Source organism: Ursus maritimus, unplaced genomic scaffold (assembly GCF_017311325.1).
Source record: "Ursus maritimus isolate PB19 unplaced genomic scaffold, ASM1731132v1 scaffold_5, whole genome shotgun sequence".
Lineage (NCBI taxonomy): Eukaryota > Metazoa > Chordata > Mammalia > Carnivora > Ursidae > Ursus > Ursus maritimus.
In genome coordinates, this window is record NW_024426663.1 from 58,420,911 (window position 1) to 58,432,163 (window position 11,253).

Genomic DNA, 11,253 nt, shown 5'->3' on the forward strand with positions numbered 1-11,253 from the left:
TACACATCCTGCCCACTCTAAGGTAATTTTTTTGATTTCATATATGTCTTATTGTTTAGACCATCAGAGAGTAGAGACCAAGGATGTGTCCTTTTCACATCTGTATTCTCAGCACTTGACTTGGGGCCTCACCTTTAACAGGTGTTCGTTAAATGTTTTTGAATGAATGAATTTAAAGTGTCATCTTTTCCCATCTTCTATTTTGCCCCTCATCAATTCACTACTACAAGTTCATATTTCAAGTATAGCCTAAACCACATGACTAGCACTTGTTTGTAAATTATGTCATCTTTAATTCTTTTAGGTTCTTTTTTTTTTTAAGATTTTATTTATTTATTTGACAGAGAGAGAGACAGCCAGCAAGAGAGGGAACACAAGCAGGGGAAGTGGGAGAGGAAGAAGCAGGCTCCCAGTGGAGGAGCCCGATGCGGGGCTCAATCCCAGGACCCTGGGATCATGCCCTGAGCCGAAGGCAGACACTTAATGACTGAGCCACCCAGGCACCCCTAATTCTTTTAGGTTCTTAACTATTATGCTACATTGTGTCCCATCTGATACAGACCTAATAGTGTAACTGGTCAGGCCCCATCTGCCTGGAGTATCAGAGTATCAGAGATCTGAGATGGAACTTCCCCTCAAAAACCCATCTTTTTCATCAGACTCTCTGCTGAATGACCTCACCACCTCCTTCATTTGTTGATTAATTAATTTATTTAACAAATATTAAGTGGCTTCCATATGCCAGGTACTTGCTAAACACCAAGCAAAAACAGAACAGGACAGACAAGTTCTCTTCCTACTGTGCATTTTACAGTGGAGGAAACAGAAAAGAAAAATGTATATAAATATATTTTTTTAAGTTTAAAATTTGGTCAGTGCTATTGAAGTATTGGTACTAAGACAGAGTAGGAGCCTGATCTGGTTAGGATGGTCAGGACAAGAGGTGACATTTAAGGTGTGATCCAAAGTATGAGAAAGCTAGTTATACAAAGAGAGAAAATGGGAAGAAGCAGGGCTCTGGCCAAACGGAACAGCACCTACAAAATGCAGAGGCAGGAATGAGCTTGCTGTGGTGAACAAGGCAGAAAGCAAGAGGTAAGATAGGAGAAGTAGAGGGGGCTGGAGCAATAAGAGTGTTGTAAGGGATTGTAAGGAGTTTATAGGCCATGGGAAGCAGTTGAAGAATTGTAAAGAGGGGAGTAATTTGATCCAATTCATGCTTTAAGATGAATGCATTTTTAAAAATGTGGGTGGGCACCTGGGTGGCTCAGTTGGTTAAGCGTCTGCCTTCAGCTCAGGTCATGATCCCAGGGTCCCGGGATCGAGTACCACATCAGGCTCTCTGCTCAGTGGGGTGTCTGCTTCTCCCTCCCTCTTGCTATCTCTCTCTCTCTCTCATTCATTCTTTCTCTCTCAAATAAATAAAATCTTTAAAGAAAATTAAAAATTAAAAAATCTGGAGTGCCTGGCTGGATCAGTGGGTGGAGGATGCAACTCTTGATCTTGGGGTCGTGACTTTGAGCCCCATGTTGGGCCTAAAGCTTACTTAAAAAAAATCCAACATCTGTGATGATAATTGATTGCAGGGAGAAGAATGGAATTCTTGCAGTAAACCAGGCCAGAGATGCCAGTAATCTGCAGTGAGGTTATTATAGTGGAAATAGAAGTAATCCAAGTTAAAATTTTGGACTTTGATATCTCCTTTATTTTTGCTACTAACATGCCATCAATCATGACATCTTATAGGTTCCAATGTTTACAGCTTCTCACATACCACTCCGTATTTCTCTGTTCGCACTGACCCAACCCAGGCCTATGTTACCACTCACCTGCATGATTGGAGGAGCCTCATTCCTGATCTGGGTTTTCAGTCAAGCTGTTCCAATACAACCCACACACTGCTGCCAGCAAACTTCCAACAACAACACTGAACATGATCCTGCTGTACTAGAAACCCTCAAAAGGCTCCATAGTTTGGGAGCCAAGGTCCCCAAGAGTCCAGCCCAAATCTACCCAATCAAGTCATAATACTTGCCTGGTGCTTTTCCCATCTCTGTCCCTTTCTGTAGGTTATTCTCTCTTATGTCATCCCTTCTGGATATTAATCCCCATTTTACCTACATAGGAACTCTAAGTGGCTAGTGATGTTAGAAGCATAGGTCTGTGGCTAGAGGTTGTGCTCTTATCTATTATATTCAATTAAAAATGCATCCATTAAAATTCAGAATTTAGAATACTTAATTACATGGTAAAGTACCTGTAATAAATGTTTTGAATTTTAAATGTTTTTTCTTTTTTAAAGATTTTATTTATTTATTTGACAGAGATAGAGACAGCCAGCGAGAGAGGGAACACAAGCAGGGGGAGTGGGAGAGGAAGAAGCAGGCTCCTAACGGAGGAGCCTGATGTGGGGCTCGATCCCACAACGCCGGGATCACGCCCCGAGCCAAAGGCAGATGCTTAACGACTGAGCCACCCAGGCGCCCCCTAAATTTTAAATGTTTTATAAAACCATGTATGGTATGATTAAAATCTAATAAAAGTGGTTTTATCTGTGAGGTGAGATTGGGGGTGATTTTTGTTTGCATGAGGTATTTTTCTGGATTTTCCAAAACTTTTTACAATTAATATGTATTACTTTTATGACAAAAGAATGGGGGGGGGAAATATGCTATGTAGCCTTTAAGACTCTCCTCAAACACTAGCATCACCAGCCTCTTCACTCCCTCACCACCACCACCACCATTTCGTACATTATTATCCTCTCTCCCCCTACCTTCTTTGAGAGTTATGTGTGACTTAACACATTTCCCTGCCACACTGAAAGCTCCTTGAGTAAAGACACTATGTCTTGCTTATTGTCACAACCCCCCATTCCTAGCCATTTTACAATTTGTTGAAACCGGGAGTTTAGATTTTTTAGGGCTAACTAAAATGCCAGCAATATCAGGAAAGAAAGTCTATCCAGGATAAGAGCTATAATTTTGAGGAGTCCAGTGAAGTGACTTTGACTACTTAAAAGCGTTTGTTAAACCGGTTAACCTTAGGGGCACCGGGGTGGTTCAGTGGGTTGAGCATCAAACTGTTGATTTCTGCTCGGGTCTTGATTTCAGGGTCATGGGATGGAGCCCCATGTTGGGCTCCACTCTGAGTGTGGAGCCTGCTTGGAATTCTCTCTCTCCTTTTCCCTTTTCCCCTCCCTGCTTGCATGCTCTTTCTACAATTAAAAAAAAATTGTTAACCTTAAAAATAAAACTGTCGGGTATCTTACTAGGGAAAAAAAAAAGTTTATTCTGAAATAGCAGAGAATTGCATTTCCAGACACACAAACTAGGGCTCTGCAAGTCTGGAGAGCAAAGGAGAGGACCTTGCTTTATAAAGGAATGGCTAAATTGAGAGGCCTTTGTTATAAACAAAACATCCATTGGAATAAACTGGGAGCTCTAAGTGTAGTGGCTTTTCATTGGCTGAGTGGTGACAGTCTCTCATTGGCTGGGCTGTTGCTGGACAAAGAAATTCTTTCCTCCTGCTACGGTAGTAAAATATAGTCTTTTTCCTATGGGGAATGCAAGGTAAGTCTCTTCCTGTTGGGGTCTGCAATGGAGGAAATATATATATATAAAAGATTTGTTTATTTAAGTAGTCTCTATACCCAACATCAGGCTCCAACTCATGATCCCAAGACCAAGAGCCCGTCCTCCATGGACTGAGCCAGCCGGGCACTCCTCCCGACTTCCTTCCTTCCTTCCTTCCTTCCTTCCTTCCTTCCTTCCTTCCTTCCCTTCTTCCTTCCTTCCTTCTTTCTTCCCTTCCTTCCTTTTCCTTCCTTCCTTCATGATTTTATTTATCTGACAGACAGCACAAGCAGGGGGAGCAGCAGGCAGAAGGAGAGGAAGAAGCAGGCTCCCCAGGGAACAAGAAGCCCTACTCAGGCCTCAGTCTCAAACCCTGGGATCATGACCTGAGCCAAAGGCAGACACTTAACCAACTGAGCTACTCAGGTGCCCTTCCTGACTCCATTTTAAATGAGATTTCCTTTTATAAATTTTAACAAATCAAACTGGATTCAAGAGTAGGTAAGTGGGAAGGAGAGTAGAGGGGAACTCAGACTGGAAAAACAAGTTCCTCTAACTCAGATCAATGGACTCTAGGGAAATTCTTCAATCCCTCCAGGACAAAAAATGTACCTAGGAGGGGTGCCTGGGTGGCTCAATCAGTTAAGCATCTGCCTTCGGCGCAGATCAGGATCCCGGGGTCCTGGGATCGAGCCCCACATTGGGGTCCCTGCTTGTGCTCTCTTGCTGTCTCTCTGCCAGATAAATCTTCAAAAAAATGTACCTAGGAGTCTTTCATTTATGAATGGATCACTTGCTCATACGTATTGAGCACCTATCGTATGCCAAGCACTGAAAACAGGATCAAGAGAGGAAAAGGCAGATATAATTCCTGACCTCAGGAAGCTTACAGAATGTCTGTTGGGGGAGACTCTACACAAATAATCACATACTTACTTGGACAATCATAAGGTAACTTGAATGATAATAGGCTAATTGTACCGTTGCTGGAAAAACCAAGTCTGGGAGGGAGGTTTGTTGTTGGTTTTTTTGAAAGAAAGAAGAGAAGAGAAGAGAAGAGAAGAGAAGAGAAGAGAAGAGAAGAGAAGAGAAAAGAAAAGAAAAGAAAAGAAAGAATTTATTTAGGAAGCCTAGAGGGGAAGAGGGAGGGAGAGAATCTCAAGCAGACTCCCCACTAAGCATGGAACCCTAAGTGGGGCTGGATCGCAAGACCCTGAGATTATGACCTGAGCCGAAATCAAGAGTGGGAAGCTTAACGGACTGACCACCCATGCACTCCTGGGACGAGGTTTTGATGAGCGACGTCTATCTGCTGAGACCTGAAGAGTATATATGGCGTAAGAAGGTGGAGAGGAGAGGTTTAGAAAATTTGTTCTGGCAGAAGAAATGGCAAATGTGAAGCGAAGACACATGGGCTAAGGCATTTCCTGAGGGTGCAGCAGAAAGGAGGAGATCCAGCAGAGCAAGTTACAGGGTTTTTTTGTATTGAAAACCCATTCGTTAACCCCCAAACAGCTCCTCCTTCTGTCCCTATGACCTAGAAACCTGGCTTGAGAGCAATCTTGAGAGCATCGTACTTACATTAAACACATTTAAGGAAGGTAACGTTAATCCATTAGCAAAGAATAGTAGACTCAAGACAGTCTTGTTTAAAGCTCAAAACCTAGCATCCAACCCATCATCTGGCGCATAATTACGTTTTGTAAGTTACTCGTGAATTCAAGAAACAGGTGTACTTTAAAAATACATATTTTTTTTAAATGTATTTTTAAAAACGTTTGTCACGGATAGTTTTCCCAAGCTACAGACCAGCGTTTCCTTCTCTGCCTAGGCCCTCGGGGCCCTGAAGACCTTTCGGGCGGACGGGAGCCCAGGTTGCGGGAAGGCTGGCTCCAGCCAGCAGGCGCGCTCGGTCTGGGGATTGGCGGCGGAACCGCGAGGAGGCGGAACTTTCGGCTTGTGGAACTGTGGCCCTGCGGACCATCGGGAGGGAAGCACCCCCCGGCCCGGAAGGAGCTGCGGGGAGCTGGGACCTCGGCAGCCATCGCGCTTTGCAGTTCGAAGTAGAAGGGTGTAGGGCGGACGCCAGGTGAGGAATTGCGATCTCTCCTTTTGCAGGTGAGTGGCGACCTCTTCTCCCGGTAGAACCGGCAGGCGGCAGCTGTGGATCCCAGGGAAGGTGCACTTTTCGGGCCTGGGCCCACAGGGTCCCTTGATTGTGGCCAGGCGAGAAAGGGGACCCTGTTTTCCTCTCCGGAGTCAGGCGGCACTAAGGAGAACGCGTTCTTGTCCTGCTCTGTGGTCGCTCTTAGAGTCCTCTAGATAGTACACCTGCTGCTGTCAAACGGTGTCATTTCAGGAAAGAAAGATCTGACTATAAGCCGCAGATAAGCCCTTCCTTCCCCTGAGCCTCAGTTTCCTCACCTGGTCAGCCGAAGGCGGCGGGGATCATTGACAGCTCCAGACCCTGTGACGTGGAGTTTTCAGTTCTCCCAATTAGTGTGGCGGCAAAGTGAGCTTCCTTACTAGTAGAAGTTAACGTTTGGCCATAGCTCAAGTCCCAGCTGAGTGGGAGAAAAGATAAACTGTTGGGGGGAAACTGTAATGATTTAGAAATTGTTCCAGGATTTTTGAACTACATAGACATTTGTTTTGACAGCAGCTGAAACTCTAACCTCATTGGCCCAAAGGACCAAACTTATTAGGAACGTAAGGTATTTGGTACGTTAGGCAAAACGAGGTGAGGGAATCCTTTTAATTTGAAAAATTAAACCTGATATTATTTGCATATTTATCGGTCAAGCTCAGTATTACCACGTATCTTACTCTGAAGAATATCGTAGGTTCTGTGTTAAAATACCAGTTAAGAGTATGAAAGAAGGGGCGCCTGGGTGGCTCAGTCCCTTAAGCGTCTGCCTTTGGCTCAGGTCATGATCTCAGGGTCCTGGAATCGAGTCCCGCGTGGGCTCCCTCTTCTTCCCCTGCCTCTCGCCGTGGCTTGTGCGGGCGCACGCTCTCTCAAATAAATAAAACGGGGCGGGGGGGGGAAGAGTATGAAAGAAAAGGAGACATTTACTGACTGTCTCCTATGTGTGAGGTGATAGCCATTCGCACAACAGTGCATTAAGGAAGGTAATGGTATCACCCCTATTTTACAGATGAGGAATAAGGAAACATTTATAATTTGTTAATAATTAGTGGTGCTGACATAGCAAAGCAATGTGTATACTGTTTTGAGGATTTATATTCATTACCAAAATATTTGGAACTTTAAAAACTAATCTTATAGTTCAGTGGCATTTTCTGAGTTTGCAGAAAAGGAATGTTTTGACTTTATTTTAGAAATATTAGAGAAGCATTGTTAGTAATTACAAAGATTAGCAGTTGAAAAAAGTACATTTTAACTGTCCTTTCCTTGCACTTCAAGAAGGAATTGAGACAAAAGATTAGGCTATTAGAAATGAAAATCACTGCCACATTATTTGAACTTTATAAATCAGAATTCTGTAGTAATTATTTCTCCACCCTCTTTGAGAATACTTGGTTGATAATCATTTAAATGATTTCTCTGCAAAACATTACTAAGCAAACACCTTTAAAATCATGCGTTTGAAAAATTTCTTTTGCGGGGCACCTGGGTGGCGCAGATGGTTAAGCGTCTGCCTTCAGGTCAGGTCATGATCCCAGAGTCCTGGGATCAAGCCTGGCGTTGGGCTCCCTTATTGGTGGCAAGCCTGCTTCTCCCTCTCCCTCTGCTCTTCCCCCTGCTTATGCTCTCTCACTCTCTCTGTCAAATAAATAATAAATAAAATGTTATAAAAAAAAAAAAGAAAAATTTCTTTTGTAAGTGATGAGCCACTGAATTCTTTTCCTGAAACCAGTATGCTCCGTATGTTAACTAACTAGAATTTAAATAAAAATTTGGAGGAAAAAAAAAAGAATAAGAAAACTTTCTCTTTCTTGTGTATAACTTTTTTTTTTTTTAAGATTTTATTGTATTTATTTGAGAGGGAGTGAGAGAGAGCACAAGCAGGGGGAGGGTCAGAGGAAGAGGGAGAACCAGACTCCCCACTGAGCAGGGAGCCTGACATGGGGCTCGATCCCAAGACCCCAGCATCATGACCTGAGCCAAAGGCAGACACTCAACTGACTGAGCCACCCAGGTGCCTGTGTATAGCTTTTAGAACAATTTCAATTAAGAGTATTTTAAGGGGGCGCCTGGCTGGCTCAGTTGGTGGGGCATGCTACTCTTGATCTTGGGATAATAAGTTTAAGCCCCATGTTAGGGCTTTTTAAAAAAAGTATTTTAAGGATTGAATTTGTCACTGCTTATTATCAATTTTCATTTTCTTAATTCAGTATAGGTAAGTTAATTACTCAGACTCACAAACAACTTTACTCATAATATAGCGCTCTTTCCCCCTTCTCTAACTCATAAAAAATCCTATTTATATTTGTCACAGATTTAACCTTTCAATTGAGTGTCACTTTTCCCCAAAGGAAACTTGAGTTTGCACTTTTTGTTGGTTACATGAACCCAAAGGTCTAATTCCATTACTATGATTGCTATGCATTCAATCATAGAATGTTTTCTTGAATTTTGTATTTGCATCACCGTTTCAAAACTTTAAAGGCAACAGAACGAAAATCTAAGAATTTTGGGGGAGAATATTTATAAGGTCAGCACTGTCTTGAAACTTTAACATTATTACTTTCCATCCTTGGTAATGCACAGCACCTTGCTGAAATTCTGTAAAACATGGTCAAGCAGAATTTGGTCTTGTATTTCTAGTACTATTTGAATTTGAAAGAGAAGTGTGCATAATTTCTTTTTTTTTTTTTTTTAAGATTTTATTTATTCGACAGAGATAGACAGCCAGCGAGAGAGGGAACACAAGCAGGGGGAGTGGGAGAGGAAGAAGCAGGCTCACAGCAGAAGAGCCTGATGTGGGGCTCGATCCCAGATCGCCGGGATCACGCCTTGAGCCGAAGGCAGACGCTTAACCGCTGTGCCACCCAGGCGCCCCGAAGTGTGCATAATTTCTAAATTAGCTTACAGGTAGTTTACTGACCTTATGGAATTTATACGTTTTCATCATAAACCTGATAAAGTTGGGTAGAAAATTATGATTAGTATTTTCTAGTAAATATCTTTACCCAGAGTTGAAGGAAACTATTCTACTACCTTTTCTGGTGAAGGTCAATGACAATGTTGTTAATATTTAAAGTGAAGTCATTCATGAAAAATATTAAAAAACTTCATATTGGGGCGCCTGGGTGGCCCAGTCGGATAAGTGGCTTACTCTTGATTTCTGCTCAGGTCATGATCTCAGGGTTGTGAGATAGAGCCCTAAGTCGGGCTCAGCTCTAGGCATGGAGCTTGCTTAAGATTCTCTCTCTCTTTCTCCCTCTGCCCTTCCCTCTTTCTCTCTCCCCATCTCTCTCTAAAAAATTTTTTCATATTAAAATACTGAAAATTTTCAATATTCTTGTTAATATTGAAATTAACTTGAAAATTGACATTTAGAGTTTGTGCTTTTGAAGAGGCATCTGGTTTAGTTGGTAGAGCGTACAACTCTTGATCTCATGGTTTTGAATTCAAACTGCACGCTGGGTGTAGAGATTACTTAAAAAAAATCGTTAAAAATAAAGTTTGTGTTTTGAATTTCAGTTAATTTAGTCAGAATAAGTTAATGCCACTTTACGTTGTGTAGTATTCAAAATGTTTTCAGGTCCATTATCATAATTAATCATTCTTAAAACTCTGTGAGGCAGATAGTATTCCTATTATAGGTAGAAGAAACCGGAGCTCAGAAAGATTGGCTTTCCCAGAATGAAAGAATAGTATTTCAAAAGATGCATATTAAATCCAGATTTTTAAAATTCTAGGATAGGTACTCATTTTCACCATAGCTCTACCATCCTTTGCTTCCCAAAGTTAATATATATTGTTTCTGTAATGGTGTTATATTTGCCTTTTTAGACCATTGGCACTTTTATTATTTTTTTTAATAATAGCTTCATTGAAAGATAATTCACATACCATAAAATTTATCCTCAAAGTATACAATTCAGTATATTCACAGTGTTATGCAACCATCACCACTGTCTATTCCAGGGCATTTTCGTCACCCAAAAAGAAACCCAGTACCTATTAGCAGTCACTCCCAGTTTCCCCTTGCCTCCCTTGTCTGACAACCACTAACTTAGTCTGAGAACTTACATGTTCAGGACGTTTCATGTAAATGGAATCATTCATGGAAGTTTAATGGGAAAAGGCTTTAAGCAGTTACCTGTAATCTGAGAGGTTCGCCTCCATTCTACTCTTTTGTACTGATTTTCATGTTACTGGAGTAGATTACTTTTCTAATCTGCATAGGCACTTTTCCTGTTTGTTGTTCATGCAATAAATAAATCTGCTGACTTGTATATGTTTCCTTATTCTTGACCTTTGCTCTTCACATGTCTAATAGTGTGTTCATGGTGTTGTGTAACCTGTTCTCAGGGCTCAGGTGTCTGTTTGTGGCTAAGTAACTTTTATTCTAAAGTGGGCATTTTTATTTCTACTTTAAAATGACTAATGCTTCCTACCTGGTTTTACAGTTCTCACAAACCACAACTTTATAGAAATATAAATATCTCATTATCTTCTAAAGCAGAGTTTCCCCATATATGTTAATATATCATTTCTCTAGGGAGCAAATTTGGATCATCTTTATGCAAAAAAATCGTTTTTCCTTCAAGGCTTTACCACACTCTGTCAGTCTCATAGCTTTCACCTATTAACAATTATCTTCAGTGAGGACTTTTTTTTTTTTTAGTAAACTCTGACCCCAGTGTGTGGGGTTCGAAATCATGACCCTGAGGTCAAGAGTCACAGACACTCCACTGACTGAACCAGCCAGGCACCCCTTCAATGAGGACTTTGTCACTTGATTCACAATCTTGTTCTTTCTAGCCTCTGCTCTTCCAGGTGATCCTGCTGTCTGCATGGACAGTATACCATACAGCGTGGCTTCCCCTTTCTTTCACTCTAGTTTCTTTTATCTGTCTGTGCCAGAGCCAGGCCTTGGAACTTGCCACCACCCAGACCTGATCCTCTTGAATTTTTGAACCCCACATTCCTCTCCAGTTTGCTGACACAGTTCTGCTCCATCTTTCACTTTTAGTATGAATATGTATACAGTTGCTTTTTGACCAGAGATTTTTCCTCTGTTCTCTTAGTTCTCTTCTGTGAGAAGCCTGCCTTTGCTCCCCAGTTTATCCCCATATACTAGCTGCCTTTATGCCTTTATTCACGCAGCCTAAACTTTTGATCATATCGCTTCAGTCTCTCACTAGTACTCTCAAATTCCTGTTCCCCTTGTCTGTTTTCAGTTGCTAATCCCTCTTCACTCCATGTTCTGTAAAGCTGATCCTCGCTGGGAGGTGAGGGTGGCAGGGAAGGGGGGAGGTTGGAAATCCATGCAGATGGGCAGTGCTGTGAATGTTTTTTAGCCCCAGCCAAGCCCTTGGCTCTTTTTAGCAGTCTTTTAATTTGATCTTTTCCCTACAGTAGCTATTCGAATCCTCACTCTGCTCCTCAGAAAATTCTCTGTACCCCTTCACTTTTGGAGTCTGATTCCTGCTACTTCCCTTGTATGTTCCCTGGCCCGCCTTCCTTCTACTCTTAGAGGAC

At 41.9% G+C, this 11,253-nt stretch overlaps 1 protein-coding gene across 3 annotated transcripts in view; it reads left to right on the forward strand.

Moving 5' to 3' along the window:
• The first annotated feature begins 5,553 nt into the window (after positions 1–5,553).
• Positions 5,554–11,253, forward strand: part of SAR1B (secretion associated Ras related GTPase 1B) — a 43,851-nt gene continuing 38,151 nt past the window's right edge. Inside the window, exon 1 of one of the 3 annotated variants that reach the window (XM_040622440.1) lies at positions 5,554–5,693. The gene's annotated coding sequence lies outside the window, so the exon portion shown is untranslated. The remainder of the gene's footprint in view (positions 5,694–11,253) is intronic. The other 2 variants (XM_008691598.2, XM_008691599.2) reach the window with 2 other exon arrangements.